This window comes from Eubalaena glacialis, chromosome 2, assembly GCF_028564815.1.
Source record: "Eubalaena glacialis isolate mEubGla1 chromosome 2, mEubGla1.1.hap2.+ XY, whole genome shotgun sequence".
Taxonomy (NCBI): Eukaryota; Metazoa; Chordata; class Mammalia; order Artiodactyla; family Balaenidae; genus Eubalaena; species Eubalaena glacialis.
In genome coordinates, this window is record NC_083717.1 from 108,142,528 (window position 1) to 108,158,562 (window position 16,035).

Sequence of the window (16,035 nt, forward strand, 5' to 3'; positions counted from 1 at the left end):
TTAAGGTAGTTATCAATATGTATGTTCCTATTACCATTTTCTTAATTGTTTTGTGTTTGTTATTGTAGGTTTTTTTCTTCTCTTGTGTTTCCTGCCTAAAGAAGTTCCTTTAGCATTTGTTGTAGAGCTGGTTTGGTGGTGCTTAATTCTCTTAGCTTTTGCTTGTCTGTAAAGGTTTTAATTTCTCCATCAAATCTGAATGAGATCCTTTCTGGGCAGAGTAATCTTGGTTGTAAGTTTTTCCCTTTCATCACTTTAAATATGTCCTGTCACTCCCTTCTGGCTTGCAGACATTCTGCTGAAAGGTCAGCTTTTAACCTTATGGGGCTTCCCTTGTATGTTATTTGTTGTTTTTCCCTTGCTGCTTTTAATATTTTTTCTTTGTTTTTAATTTTTGATAGTTTGATTAATATGAGTCTTGGCATGTTTCTCCTTGGATTTATCCTGTATGGTACACTCTGTGCTTTCTGGACTTGATTAACTATTTCCTTTCCCATATTAGGGAAGTTTTCAACTAAAATCTCTTCAAATATTTTCTCAGTCCCTTACTTTTTCTCTTCTTCTTCTGGAACCCCTGTACTTCAAATGTTGGTGCATTTAATGTTGTCCCAGAGGTCTCTGAGACTGTCCTCAGTTCTTTTCATTCTTTTTTCTTTATTCTTCTCTGTGGTAGTTATGTCCACTATTTTATCTTCCAGGTCACTTATCCGTTCTTCTGCCTCAGTTGTTCTGCTTTTGATTCCTTCTAGAGAAATTTTAATTTCACTTATTGTGTTGTTCATCATTGTTTGTTTGCTCTTTAGTTCTTCTAGGTCCTTGTTAAACGTTTCTTGTATTTTCTCCATTCTACTTCCAAGGTTTTGGATCATCTTTACTATCATTACTCTGACATTGTTTTCAGGTAGACTGCTTATTTCCTCTTCATTTGTTTGGTCTGGTTGTTTTTTTACCTTGCTCCTTCATCTGCTGTGTATTTCTCTGTCTTCTCATTTTGCTTAACTTATTGTGTTTGTGGTCTCCTTTTCGTAGGCTGCAGGTTCATAGTTCCCGCTGTTTTTGGTGTCTTCTCCCAGTGGCTAAGGTTGGTTCAGTGGGTTGTGTAGGCTTCCTGGTGGAGGGGACTGGTGCCTGTGTTCTGGTGGATGAGGCTGGATCTTGTCTTTCTGGTGGGCAGGACTATGTCCGGTGGTGTGTTTTGGGGTGTCTGTTACCTTAGTATGATTGTAGGCAGCCTCTCTGCTAATGGGTGGGGTTGTGTTCCTGTCTTGCTAGTGTTTGGCATTGGGTGTCCTGCACTGTAGCTTGCTGGTTGTTGCGTGGAGCTGGGTCTTAGCATTGAGATGGAGATCTCTGGGAGAACTTTTGTCGTTTGACATTACGTGGAGCCAGGAGGTCTCTCATGGACCAATGTCCTGAACTCGGCTCTCCCACCTCAGAGGCTCAGGCCTGACACCCAGCTAGAGCACCAAGACCATGTCAGCCACATGGCTCGAAGAAAAGGGAGTAAAAAAGAACGAAAAAAATAAGATAAAGTAAAATAAAGTTATTAAAATAAAAAATAATTATTAAAAATAAAAAAATTTAAAAGTAATATAAAAAGAAAAGGAAAAAGAAAGAAAGAAAGAAGAGAGCAACCAAACCAAAAATCAAATCAACCAATGGTAACAAATGCTAAAAACTATACTAAAACAAAAACAAAAACGGACAGACAGAACCCTAGGACAAATGATAAAAGCAAAGACAGACAAAAATCACACAAAGAAGCATACACATACACACTCACAAAAAGAGAAAAAGGAAAAAAATATATATATCTATACATATTAAAAAAAAAAAGGAGGGTGGGGCTTCCCTGGTGGTGCAGTGGTTGAGAGTCTGCCTGCCAATGCAGGGGACACGGGTTCGAGCCCTGGTCTGGGAAGATCCCGCATGCTGCGGAGCAACTAGGCCTGTGAGCCACAACTACTGAGCCTGCGCGTCTGGAGCCTGTGCTCCGCAGCAAGAGAGGCCGCGATGGTGAGAGGCCCGCGCACCGTAATGAGGAGTGGCCCCTGCTTGCCGCAACTAGAGAAAGCCCTCACACAGAAACGAAGACCCAACACAGCCAAAAATAAATAAATAAATAAATTAATTAATTAAAAAAAAAAAAGGAGGAAGAGAGCAACCAAATCAATAAACAAATCTACCAATGATAATAAACTCTAAATACTAAACTAAGATAAACATAAAACCAGAAACAAATCAGATGCAGAAAGCAGACCTCAAGTCTACAGTTGCTCCCAAAGTCCCCCGCTTCAATTTTGGGATGATTCGTTGTATATTGAGGTATTCCACAGATGCAGGGTACATCACAATCATGAGGATTTAATCTGCTGCTCCTGAGGCTGCTGGGAGAGATTTCCCTTTCTCTTCTTTGTTCGCACAGCTCCTGGGTTTGGCCCCGCCTCTGCATGTAGGTCGCCTGAGGGCGTCTGTTCCCGCCGAGACAGGACGGGGTTAAAGTAGCAGCTGATTAGGGGGCTCTGGCTCACTCAGGCCGGGGGAAGGGAGGGGTACGGAATGTGGGGCGAGCCTGCAGCGGCAGAGGGCAGCCTGACCTTGCAACAGCCTGAGGTGTGCCATGTGTTCTCCTGGGGAAGTTGTCCCTGGATCACAGTATCCTGGCAGTGGCGGGTTGCACAGGCTCCCGGGAGGAGAGGTGTGGATAGTGACCTGTGCTTGCCCACAGGCTTCTTGGTGGCTGCAGCAGCAGCCTTAGCGTTTCCTGCCTGTCTCTGTTGTCTGCGCTGATAGCCGTGGCTTGTGCCTGTCTCTAGAGCTCGTTTAGGCAGTGCTCTGAATCCCCTCTCCTCACTCACCCCGAAACGATGGCCTCTTGCCTCTTTCCCAGTTCCAGACTTTTTCCCGGACTCCCTCCCGAATAGCTGTGGTGCACCAGCTCCCTTCAGGCTGTGTTCACGCAGCCAACCCCAGTCCTCTCCCTGGGATCTGACCTCCGAAGCCTGAGCCTCAGCTCCCAGCACTCACCCGTCCCAGTGGGTGAGCAGACAAGCCCCTCAGGCTGGTAAGTGCTGGTCGGCACCGATCCTCTGTGCGGGAATCTCTCCACTTCGCCATCTGCACCCCTGTTGCTGTGCTCTCCTCCATGGCTCCGAAGCTTCCCCCCTGCCACGCCCCGTCTCCACCAGTGAAGTGGCTTCCTAGTGTGTCGAAACTTTTCCTCCTTCACAGCTCCCTCCCAGAGGTACAGATCCTGACCCTATTCTTTTGTCTCTGTTTTTTCTTTTTTCTTTTCCCCTACCCAGGTACGCAGGGAGTTTCTTGCCTTTTGGGAAGTCTGAGGTCTTCTGCCAGCGTTCAGTAGGTGTTCTGTAGGAGTTGTTCCACCTGTAGATGTATATCTGATGTATTTGTGGGGAGGAAGGTGATCTCCACGTCTTACTCCTCTGCCATCTTGAAGGTCTCCCCGCCTTGTAAATTCTTAATTCTAATTATATGTCAGGTTATAAAACTCCTTAGACAAGTTTTATTAGTTTATCATAGCTGAATAGAATTCTCATTCCTTTTCTTTGCCCTGAAAATTGTTTTTTAACACTTCAAGGGGACACCCGTTAATTTACTTTAAGATATAGTGAACAAGTATATGTTCACCGTGTTGAAACTCTTTATGATTTTATAAATGTTATCTAGCCTTTGTTTTTACAGACTGAAGAGTCCTAATTTTCCATCCCTATTATTTTTTCTAGGATTCCTTCATTCTTTTGGTAATTTTTTGCCTAGATAACACTACCCAGTGGCCTGAATAATCAGTCTCACATCTTGGCAGAAGGGTGTTCCTGTGCCAAAAGGGCCAGGACCTTAGCTACCATAGATAACTGTGGGTTGGTGCCCTATGCTCTATTGGCAAGTTTGGTTAGTGTATGATAAATATGCTTCTTAGTTTCCTCCTATTTCTGTGTAATTTCATAGAAGGGGTAGCTAAATTTAAGAAGTAGGGGCATGTTCATTTTAATATAGATCCATTCTAAAATTCATCTTTCAGTATTTGGTTGTATGAAAAATTTGAAAAATGCACAGTGTGTAGCAGTATTGGGTAACAGTTATTCATGTTTATTTTGAGTAACAGAAGGTTTTAATTTTGATTAAAATAAAAAATTTTATCCATTTTTTTTCATGGTTGGTGCTTTTTCTGCCCTGTCCAAGAACTCTTTGCCCACCCATAGGATGTCAAAGAGTTTTCTCCTATGTTTTTGTCAAGAAATTTTACAGTTTTATTTTATTTTTTTTAAAAATTTATTTTATTTATTTATTTTTGGCTGCATTGGGTCTTCGTTTCTGCACGCCTGCTTTCTCTAGTTGTGGCAAGTGGGGGCTACTCTTCGTTGCAGTGCATGGGCTTCTCATTGTGATGGCTTCTCTTGTTGCAGAGCACAGGCTCTAGGTTTGTGGGCTTCAGTAGTTGTGGCTCGTGGGCTCTAGAGCACAGGCTCAGTAGTTGTGGCACATGGGCTTAGTTGCTCCATGACATGTGGGATCTTCCTGGACCAGGGATCGAACCTGTGTCCCCTGCATTGGCAGGTGGATTCTTAACCACCGCACCACCAGAGAAGTCCCAACAGTTTTATTTTTTAGTATTTAAATCTTTTATCCGTTTCAAATTAATTTTTTTTTAATTTATTTTATTTTATTTTTTTATTTTTGGCTGTGTTGGGTCTTTGTTTCCGTGCGAGAGCTTTCTCTAGTTGCGGCAAGTGGGGGCCACTCTTCATCGCGGTGCGTGGGCCTTTCACTATCGCGGCCTGTCTTGTTGCGGAGCACAGGCTCCAGACGCGCAGGCTCAGTAATTGTGGCTCACGGGCCTAGTTGCTCCACGGCATATGGGATCTTCCCAGACCAGGGCTTGAACCCGTGTCCCCTGCATTGGCAGGCAGATTCTCAACCACTGCGCCACCAGGGAAGCCCTCGAATTAATTTTTGTGTGTGGTGTGAAGTACGGGTTGATGTTCTTTGTTTTCCATAAGGATATCTAATTACTCCTGCATCAGTTTTTGAAAATGCTGTCTTTTTTGAATTATGTTGGTTCCTTTTAAAAAATCAATTGTCTTTATATGTGTGGATTCATTTTTAAACTCTCTCTTAGTTCCATTGATAAATATATTTATCTCAGTGCTAATTCCACACTGTCTCAATTCGTATATCTTTTATAGTAAGTCCTGAAATCATGTAGTGTTAAGTCCCTTCTAAGTCCTTTACATTTCCATATTCTTTTTTTTTCTTTCTTGGCTGTGCTGCACAGCTTGTGGGATTTTAGTTCCCCAGCCAGGGATTGAACCTGGGCCATGGCAATGAAAGGGCCGAGTCGTAACCACTGGAATGCCAGGGAATTCCCTCCATATTCATTTTGTCAGTTCTACAAGAAAGCTTTCTGGGATTGTGTAGAATCTGTAGATCAGTTTAGGAAGTATGGACATCTCAGTATTGAATCTTTTAAGCAGTGAACATGTTGTAGCTCTTCATTTTTTTAGGTGTTTTAGAAATTTCTCTCAATAATGTTTAGTAGTTTTCAGTGTAGGGGTTTTTCACAATCTTTATTAAATTAACTCCCAAGTACTTTATGTTTTTTGATGCTACTGTAAATGCTAGTTTTAAAAATTTCATTTTCCAATTTTTTGTTGCTAGTGTATAGAAATACAATTGATTTTTATATGTTGATCTTATATCTAATGAGCTTGCTCAATTCACTTACAAGTTTCATGTATGTTTTTTAATTGATTCCTTAGAGTTTTTTATGAAGAGTAATCATATTGTTTGTGAATAGAGACAGCTTTACTTTTTCCTTTGCAATCATCATGCTTTTTATTTATTTTTCTTGTTTTATTTCACTAGCTATGACCTCTAGTACAATATTGAATAGAAGAGAACAGATATCCTTGCCTCATCCCTGATCTTTGGGGGGAATGTATTATTGCAAATATTTTCTCTCAACCTGTTTCTCCTTTTCATTTTCAAACTATGTTCTTTTTTATTCACTGTGAAAATTTACATAATGTAAATAACTGTTTATTGTACAGTTCTATGAGTTTTGACAGTTACCAACAGTTGTGTAACCGTCACCATAATAGATACTACAGAACAGTTCCATTGCCCTCAAAAATTACATTGCTGCTACTTTGTAGTCAGCCCCTCGCAACCACTTTGCTATCCTCTATCCTAGTAGTTTTGCCTTTTCTGGAATGTTATATAAATGGAATTATATAGCATATAGCCTTTAAAAATTTTTTTTTTTTAATTTATAATATAACTTAAATGTGTACAAATTTAAAACTAGTATGAATGCCTTATACTTACAGTTTTAATGTAAGTATAAAACAAACATGAAATTCTAATAAAACCAGAAAGCCAACATATTTCAAATGAACAGTATTAATTTAATTGGAAGGATATTAACTGCAATTCAATCGCCAATGTTGGTTTGATACTAGAGAGTCTGTTTCTCCTACCTCTCTTTTAGGCCTGCTGTTACTGAGTGGCATTAAAAATGTTGAGCTGGCTGGGTGGTTTGAGGTAGTCACTTCACATTTAAGGCCAAATTGCCAACAAGTAATCCATGAAAGTCTTTAAACAGGGCATTTCTTGATACTTAGAAAGCTCTCTTGTTTGATTGAAGATAAGGGTGGTGTTATTGAAATCTGCATATAGTGTCTATTAAACCCACTTATAGGGACTTCCCTGGTGGTCCAGTGGTTAAGACTCTGCACTCCCACTGCAGGGGGCATGGGTTCGATCCCTGGTCGGGGAACTAAGATCCCACATGCCTTGCAGCACAGCCAAAAAAGGAAAAACACCAAACCACTTATAATGGGAATCAGGAATTTGGCACAGAGGTGGGCTTTGCTCAGTTCACAGATATGCTGACAACATGAACATGGTCCCAACTGCTAAGAGGCAGTAGTACATAGCCTCTTGAGTTTGACTTCTTTTGATGTTGCATGCATTGATAATTCAGTCCTTTTATTGTTGAGCAGTATTCTATGGTTTGGATGTACAAACAGTTGTTTATAATCCACCAGTTGAAGGACAACTGAATCATTTCTAGTTTTGAGCGATTATGAATAAAATGCTCTAACTTCATGTACAAGTGTTTTGTGAACATAAGTTCTTGGGTAGATAAGGAGTTGGGTAGATAGGAGTTTGATTGCTGGGTCATATAGTAAGTATATATTTAACTTTGTAAGAAACTGCTAAACTCTTTCGTAAAGTGGATGTATAACATTTTGAGTTCCTACCGGCACTTTCCTTTTCCAGTTTTCTGCATCCTTGTTGATGCTTGGTATTGCCACATTTTTATTTAGATTATATAGGGGTATCTCACTGTCATTTAAAAAAATTGTTTATTGGAGTATAGTTGCTTTACAATGTTGTGTTAGTTTCTACTGTACAGCAAAGTGAATCAGCTATATGTATACATATATCCCCTCTTTTTTGGATTTCCTTCCCATTTAGGTTACCACAGAGCACTGAATAGAGTTCCCTATGCTATACAGTAGGTTCTCATTAATTATCTATTTTATACATAGTATCAATAGTGTATATATGTCAATCCCAATCTCCCAATTCATCCTACCTACTCCCACAACCCCTTGGTATCCATACGTTTGTTCTCTACATCTGTGTCTCTATTCTGCTTTGTAAATGAGATTGTCTATACCAATTTTTTCAAATTACATATATATACATTAATATACGATACTTGTTTTTCTCTTTCTGACTTACTTCATTTTGTATGACAGTCTCTAGGTCCATCCACATCTGTACAAATGACCCAATTTTGTTCCTTTTTATGGCTGAGTAATATTCCATTGTCTATGTGTACCACATCTTCTTTATCGCTTCCTCTGTAGATGGACATTTATGTTGTTTCCACGTCCTGGCTATTGTAAATAGTGCTGCAGTGAACATTGGGGTGCATGTGTCTTTTCGAACTATGGTTTTCTCTGGATATATGCCCAGGAGTGGGATTGCTGGGTCACATGGTAGTTCTATTTTTAGTTTTTTAAGGAACCTCCATACTGTTCTCCACAGAGGCTGTATCAGTTTACATTCCCACCAAAAGTGCAAGAGGGTTCCGTTTTTTCCACACCCTCTCCAGCATTTATTGTTTGTAGATTTTGTGATGATGGCCATTCTGACTGGTGTGAGGTGATATCTCATTGTAGTTTTGATTTGCCTTTTTCTAATAATTAGTGATGTTGAGCATCGTTTCATGTGCCTCTTGGCCATCTCCATATCTTCTTTGGTGAAATGTCTATTTAGGGCTTCTGCCCATTTTTTTGATTGGCTTGTTTGTTTCTTTTTGATATTGAGCTATATGATCTGTTTGTATATTTTGGAGATTAATCTTTTGTCCGTTACTTCTTTTTTTTAATTTTAAAAAAGTTTAATGTAATTATTGATGTGGTTGACCTTAGAGCTACCATTTTATTATTATTTTATCATTTAAATTTTATTTTATTTATTTTTTAATACAGCAAGTTCTTATTAGTTATCTACTTTATACATATTAGTATATATATGTCAATCCCAATCTCCCAATTCATCCCACCACCACCTCCCTGCTACTTTCCCCCCTTGGTGTCGATACGTTTCTTCTGTACATCTGTGTCTGTATTTGTGCCCTGCAAACCGGTTCATCTGTACCATTTTTCTAGGTTCCACATATATACATTAATATACGATATTTGTTTTTCTCTTTCTGACTTACTTCACTCTGTATGACAGTCTCTAGATCCATCCACATCTCTACAAATGACCCAATTTCATTCCTTTTTATGGCTGAGTAATATTTCGCTGTATATATGTACCACATCTTCTTTATCCATTCGTCTGTCGATGGGCATTTAGGTTGCTTCCATGACCTGGCTTTTGTAAATAGTGCGGCAATGAACATTGGGGTGCATGTGTCTTTTTGAATTATGGTTTTCTCTGGGTGTATGCCCAGTAGTAGGATTGCTGGGTCATATGGTAATTCTATTTTTAGTTTTTTAAGGAACCTCCATACTGTTCTCCATAGTGGCTGTATCAATTTACATTCCCACCAACAGTGCAAGAGGGTCCCCTTTTCTCCACACCCTCTCCAGCATTTGTTGTTTGTAGATTTTCTGATGATGCCCATTCTAACTGGTGTGAGGTGATACCTCATTGTAGTTTTGATTTGCATTTCTCTAATAATTAGTGATGTTGAGCAGCTTTTCATGTGCTTCTTGGCCATCTGTATGTCTTCTTTGGAGAAATGTCTATTTAGGTCTTCTGCCCATTTTTGGATTGGGTTGTTTGTTTTTTCAATATTGAGCTCCATGAGCTGTTTATATATTTTGGAGATTAATCCTTTGTCCGTTGATATGTTTGCAAATATTTTCTCCCATTGTGAGGGTTGTCTTTTCATCTTGTTTGTAGTTTCCTTTGCTTTGCAAAAGCTTTTAAGTTTCATTAGGTCCCATTTGTTTATTTTTGTTTTTATTTCCATTACTCTAGGAGGTGGATCAAAAAAGGTCTTGCTGTGATTTATGTCAAAGAATGTTCTTCCTGTGTTTTCCTCTAAGAGGTTTATAGTGTCCAGTCTTACATTTAGGTCTCGAATCCATTTTGAGTTTCTTTTTGTGTATGGTGTTAGGGAGTGTTCTAATTTCATCTTTTACATGTAGCTGTCCAGTTTTCCCAGCGCCACTTATTGAAGAGACTGTCTTTTCTCCATTGTATATCCTTGCCTCCTTTGTCATAGATTAGTTGGCCATGGATGTGTGGGTTTATCTCTGGGCTTTCTATCCTGTTCCATTGATCTATGTTTCTGTTTTTGTGCCAGTACCATATTGTCTTGATTACTGTAGCTTTGTAGTCTAGTCTGAAGTGAGGGAGTCTGATTCCTCCAGCTCCTTTTTTTTCCCTCAAGACTGCTTTGGCTATTCGGGGTCTTTTGTGTCTCCATAGAAATTTTAAGGTTTTTTGTTCTAGTTCTGTAAAAGATGCCACTGGTAATTTGATAGGGATTGCATTGAATCTGTAGATTGCTTTGGGTAGTACAGTCATCTTCACAGTATTGATTCTTCCAATCCAAGAACATGGTATATCTCTCCATCTGTTGGTATCATCTTTAATTTCTTTCATCAGTGTCTTATAGTTTTCTGCATACAGGTCTTTTGTCTCCCTAGGTAGGTTTATTCCTAGGTATTTTATTCTTTTTGTTGCAGTGGTAAATGGGAGTGTTTCCTTAATTTCTCTTTCTGATCTTTCTTTGTTAGTGTATAGCAATGCAGGAGATTTCTGTGCATTAGTTTTGTATCCTGCAACTTTACCGAATTCATTGATTAGCTCTGGTAGTTTTCTGGTGGCATCTTTAAGATTCTCTATCTATAGTATCATGTCATCTGCAAACAGTGACAGTTTTACTTTTTCTTTTCCAATTTGTATTCCTTTTATTTCTTTTTCTTCTCTGATTGCTGTGGCTAGGACTTCCAAAACTATGTTGATTAATAGTGGCGAGAGTGGACATCCTTGTCTTGTTCCTGATCTTACAGGAAGTGCTTTCAGTTTTTCACCATTGAGAATGATGTTTGCTGTGGGTTTGTTATATATGGCCTTTATTATGTTGAGGTAGTTTCCCTCTATGCCCAGTTTCTGGAGAGTTTTTATCATAAATGGGTGTTGAATTTTGTCAAAAGCTTTTTCTGCATCTATTGAGATGATCATATGGTTTTTATTCTTCAATTTGTGAATATGGTGTATCACATTGATTGATTTGCGTATATTGAAGAATCCTTGTATCCCTGGGATAAATCCCACTTGATTGTGGTGTATGATCCTTTTAATGTGTTGCTGGATTCTGTTTGCTAGTATTTTGTTGAGGATTTTTGCATCTATATTCATCAGTGATATTGGTCTGTAATTTCCTTTTTTTGTAGTATCTTTGTCTGGTTTTGGTATCAGGGTGATGGTGGTCTCATAGAATGAGTTTGGGAGTGTTCCTTCCTCTGCAATTTTTTGGAAGAGTTTGAGAAGGATGGATGTTAGCTCTTCTCTAAATGTTTGATAGAATTCACCTGTGAAGCCATCTGGTCCTGGGCTTTTGTTTGTTGGAAGATTTTTAATTACAGTTTCAATTTCCTTGCTTGTGATTGGTCTGTTCATATTTTCTATTTCTTCCTGGTTCAGTCTTGGAAGGTTATACCTTTCTAAGAGTTTGTCCATTTCTTCCAGGTTGTCCATTTTATTGGCATAGAGTTGCTTGTAGTAGTCTCTTATGATGCTTTGTATTTCTGTGGTGTCTGTTGTAACTTCTTCATTTTCATTTCTAATTTTATTGATTTGAGTCCTCTCCCTCTTTTTCTTGATGAGTCTGGCTAAAGGTTTATCAATTTTGTTTATGTTCTCAAAGAACCAGCTTTCAGTTTTATTGATCTTTGCTATTGTTTTCTTTGTTTCTATTTCATTTATTTCTGCTCTGATCTTTATGATTTCTTTCCTTTTGCTAACTTTGTGTTTTGTTTTTTCTACTTTCTATAGTTCCTTTAGGTGTAAGGTTAGATTGTTTATTTGAGATTTTTCTTGTTTCTTGACGTAGGCTTGTGTTGCTATAAGCTTCCCTCTTAGAACTGCTTTTGCTGCATCCCATAGGTTTTGGATCGTCGTGTTGTTGTTGTAATTTGTCTGTAGGTATTTTTTGATTTCCTCTTTGATTTCTTCAGTGATATTTCGGTTCTTTAGTAGCATATTGTTTAGCCTCATGTGTTTGTGTTTTTTACGTTTTTTTTTCTCCGTAATTGATTTTTAATCTCATAGCGTCGTGGTTGGAAAAGATGCTTGATACAATTTCAATTTTCTTAAATTTACCGAGGTTGATTTGTGACCCAAGATGTGATCTGTCCTGGAGTATGTTCCATGTGCACTTCAGAAGAAAGTGTATTTTGCTGCTTTCAGATGGATTGTCCTATAGATATCAATTAAGTCTATCTTGTTTAATGTGTCATATAATGCTTGTGATTCCTTATTAATTTTCTTTCTGGATGATCTATCCATTGGTGTAAGTGTAGTGTTGAAGTCCCTCACTATTGTGTTACTGTCGATTTCCACTTTTTTGGCTGTCAGCATTTGCCTTATGTATTGAAGTGCTTCTGTGTTGGGTGTGTACATATTTACAATTGTTATATCTTCTTGGATTGATCCCTTTATCATTATGTAGTGTCCTTTGTCGCTTGTAACAGTCTTTATTTTAAAGTCTATTTTGTCTTATATGAGTATTGCTACTCCAGCTTTCTTTTGATTTCCATTTGCATGGAATATCTTTTTCCATCCCCTCACTTTCAGTCTGTATGTGTCCCTAGGTCTGAAGTGGGTGTCTTGTAGGCAACATACATACGGGTCTTGTTTTTATGTCCATTCAGCCATTCTGTGTCTTTTGGTTGGAGCATTTAATCCATTTACATGTAAAGTAATTATCAATATGTATGTTCCTGTTACCATTTTCTTAATTGTTTTGGGTTTGTTTTTGTAGGTCTTTTTCTTCTTTTGTGTTTCCTACCTAGAGAAGTTCTTTTAGCATTTGTTGTAAAGTTGGTCTGGTGGTGCTGAATTCTCTTAGCTTTTGCTTGTCTGTAAAGCTTTTGATTTCTCTGTCAGATCTGAGAGAGAGCCTTACTGGCTAGAGTAATCTTGGTTGTAGGTTTTCGCCTTTCATCACTTTAAATATATCCTGCCACTCTTTTCTGGCCTGTAGAGTTTCTGCTGAAAGATCAGCTGATAACCTTGCATGGATTCCCTTGTATGTTATTTGTTGTTTTTCCCTTGCTGCTTTTAATATTTTTTTTTGTATTTAATTTTTGATAGTTTGATTAATATGTGTCTCAGCATGTTTCTCCTTGGGTTTATTCTTCCTGGACTCCCTGCGCTTCCTGGACTTGATTGACTATTTCCTTTCCCATGTTAGGGAGGTTTTCGATGATAATCTCTTCAAAATTTTTTTCAGACCCTTTCTCTTTCTAGTCTTCCTCTGGGACCACTATAATTCGAATGTTGGTGCATTTAATGTTGTCCCAGTGGTCTCTGAGACTGTCTTCAAATCTTTTCATTCTTATTTCTTTATTCTGCTCCTCGGCTGTTATTTCCACCATTCTATCTTCCAGGTCACGTATCCGTTCTTCTGCCTCAGTTATTCTGCTGTTGATTCCTTCTATTTTGTTTTTAATTTCAGTTATTGTGTTGTTCATCACTGTTTGTTTGTTCTTTAGTTCTTATAGATCCCTGTTCTTTAGTTCTTATAGGTCCCTGTTCTTGTATTTTCTCCATTCTATTTCCAGGATTTGGGGTCATCTTTACTATCATTACTCTGAATTCTTTTCATGTAGACTGCCTATTTCCTCTTCATTTGTTTGGTCTGGTGGGTTTTTACCTTGCTCCTTCATCTGCTGCATATTTCTGTGTCCTCTACTGTGTCTAACTTACTGTGTTTGAGGTCTCCTTTCTGCAGGTTGCAGGGTCATAGTTCCTCTTGATTCTGGTGTCTGCCTCCAGTGGGTGAGTTTGGTCCAGTGACTTATGTAGGCTTCCTGGTGGGAAGGACTGGTGCCTGCGTTTTGGTGGGTGGAGCTGGATCTTTTCCCTCTGATGGACAGGGCTGCGTCAGGTGGTGTGTTTTGGGGTGTCTGTGGCCTCAGTACGACTTTAGGCAGCTTGTCTGCTGATGGTTGGGTTTGTGTTCCTGTCTTGTTTGTTGTTTGCCCTGGGGTGTCCAGCAGTGGAGCCTGCAGGCAGTTGGGTGGAGTCAGGTCTTGGAGTTGAGATGGAGACTCCCGGGAGAGCTCTGGGGCCAGGAATTCTCTGGCATTCCAGTTTCCTGGACTCGGCACTCCCACCTCAGAGGCTCAGGCCTGACCCCCCGCCTGGAAACTAAGACCCTGCATGCCACATAGCTCAGTAAAAATGGGGAAAAAAAAGAAAAGAAAAAAGAAAGAAAGAAAAGGATAGGATGAAAACAAACAGACATACAAAACTCGGGACAAATAACAAAGACAAAAACAAGCAAGCAGCAACAGCAACAATTAAAAAGAAAGAAACAAAGGAACGGGCAAACAAAACCCCAGACAAATGGTAAAAGCAGAACCAAACAGAAACACAAATAATCACACACACATAGAAAATAAGAAATAAAAACATAAAGCAGAGAAAATAAAAAAGAACAGCCAGACCAACAAAAGAATCCCAAAACAAAATTAAACAATTAAAAGCAAAGCTAACCAACAAAAAACAAAAGCAGAATGCAAACTGAAGGAAAAAGCAAAGAATACAAAATAGACACGCAAAAACAATTAAAAAAGTTAAATAGGACAAAGGAAAAAAAAGCAAGGTAAAAACACAGGACAACGAAAAAGTAATGTAGAAATAGAAATATAAAAAAAATATAAATTTAAAAAACTAAATAAAAACAAATAATAAAAAATACAGGACAAAACAAAACATTAAAAAAATAGTAATAATTATATTTTTCTGGGGTCTCAGCTGTCAGTGTCCTTGCCCTCACCTTGAGTCACAGCCAACCTCCACATCCCCAGGCCGCCCTCCAAAACCTCTAGGTAGGTTTCTGGTCTCTCTCTGGGCACTGTGGGGCAGCTAGGACTCTGATGTGGCCCAACTCTTGGGTGTACTAGTCCCCAAAGTCCATAGCTGCTAGCACTAGACTGGTTTCTGTTTTGGGAACACTTGTTGTCCATTCAGATATTTCATAGATGCAGGGTTTACCAAGCCGATCGCGGGGATTTAATCTGCAGTTTGTGTAGCTGCACGGAAAGATTTTTGTTCCTCTTCCTTAGTCGCCCTGCCCCTGGGGCTCAGCTGTGGTTTTAGCCCCACCTTTGCGTGTGGGCCACCCACCGGAGTCTGCTTCCGAGGCTGCCTTGGAGCACTCAGGTCTGCCCCGGTGAGGACAGGGCACGGAGGTGGCATGATTGCCTGGGTCGTGGGGGCCCTGGCAGCGACAGGTACGCAGGAAAACTGGTGGCCATGGGCATGAGAGATCTGGCCCTAGTGGGCGCCTTTCCTAGCGCCTGGTGACCGGCACGAGAAGGTCAGTTCTGGTAGCTTTTCCTAGCGCCTGTTGGGGCAGGGGGCCAGTGCATGGGGAGAGAGAGGCTGCCATGGTGGCTCCACCCCCTGCACGTCATTCAACAGTGGTGCCTTGCTTCTATGGCAGTCTGGGTTTCCTTCATAAGCATTCCCGGTTGCCGATTTCCTCCCTCCCGTCCCCTCAGGCTGTCTCCTCGCAGCCAACAGCAGTCCTCCCCCCGGGTTTGCTTTCCAATCCCCATGTTCCAGCTCTCAGCCCCCGTGTGCACCGGCAGACACACGTCCCAGTCTGGGGCACACACGCTTGTGGCACTGACCGTCTGTGTAGGTCTCACTCTGTCCCATCTGCTACAGACCGGCCATTTCATCCTCCTCTGACAGCCTCAGATGCTCCCCTTCTGTCCCAAGTGATTTTGCCGTCAGTGAGGGGGCTTCCCTGGATGTGGGAACCTCTGTGCTTCAGCTCCCCCGAGGGGCACAGATCCTGTCCCACTTTTTGTCCTCTTATTTTTCCCTTCTTTCTTTCATCCTACCCGGTTATGCAGGGATCTTTCTTGTCCTTTCTGGTGTCCGAGGTCTTCTGCTAGTGTTCAGCCGGTATTCTCTGAGAATTGTTCCATCTGTAGATGTATTCTTGATGCTTTTGTGGAAAGAGATGAACGCCACGTCCTTCTACTCCTCTGCCATCTTGGTTTCTCCTCACTGTTGTTTTAATTTGCACTTCTCTAATGATTTAATGATGTTGAACATGTTTTCATGTGTAAATAAGCATGGCAAAAAAACCATCTGTAACAGTTTCTTTTGAAGAGCAGAAGGTTTTACTTTTGCTGAGGTCCAATTTATCTTTTATTTTCTTTCATGGTTAGTGCTTTTTGTGTTCTGAAAACTGGCACTCATTCATTTTGATCTCTCATTAAATGCTGTGGT

At 40.0% G+C, this 16,035-nt stretch overlaps 1 protein-coding gene across 1 annotated transcript in view; it reads left to right on the top strand.

Moving 5' to 3' along the window:
- Positions 1-16,035, top strand: part of UBR1 (ubiquitin protein ligase E3 component n-recognin 1) — a 151,198-nt gene that overhangs the window by 14,724 nt on the left and 120,439 nt on the right. The window lies entirely within an intron of this gene.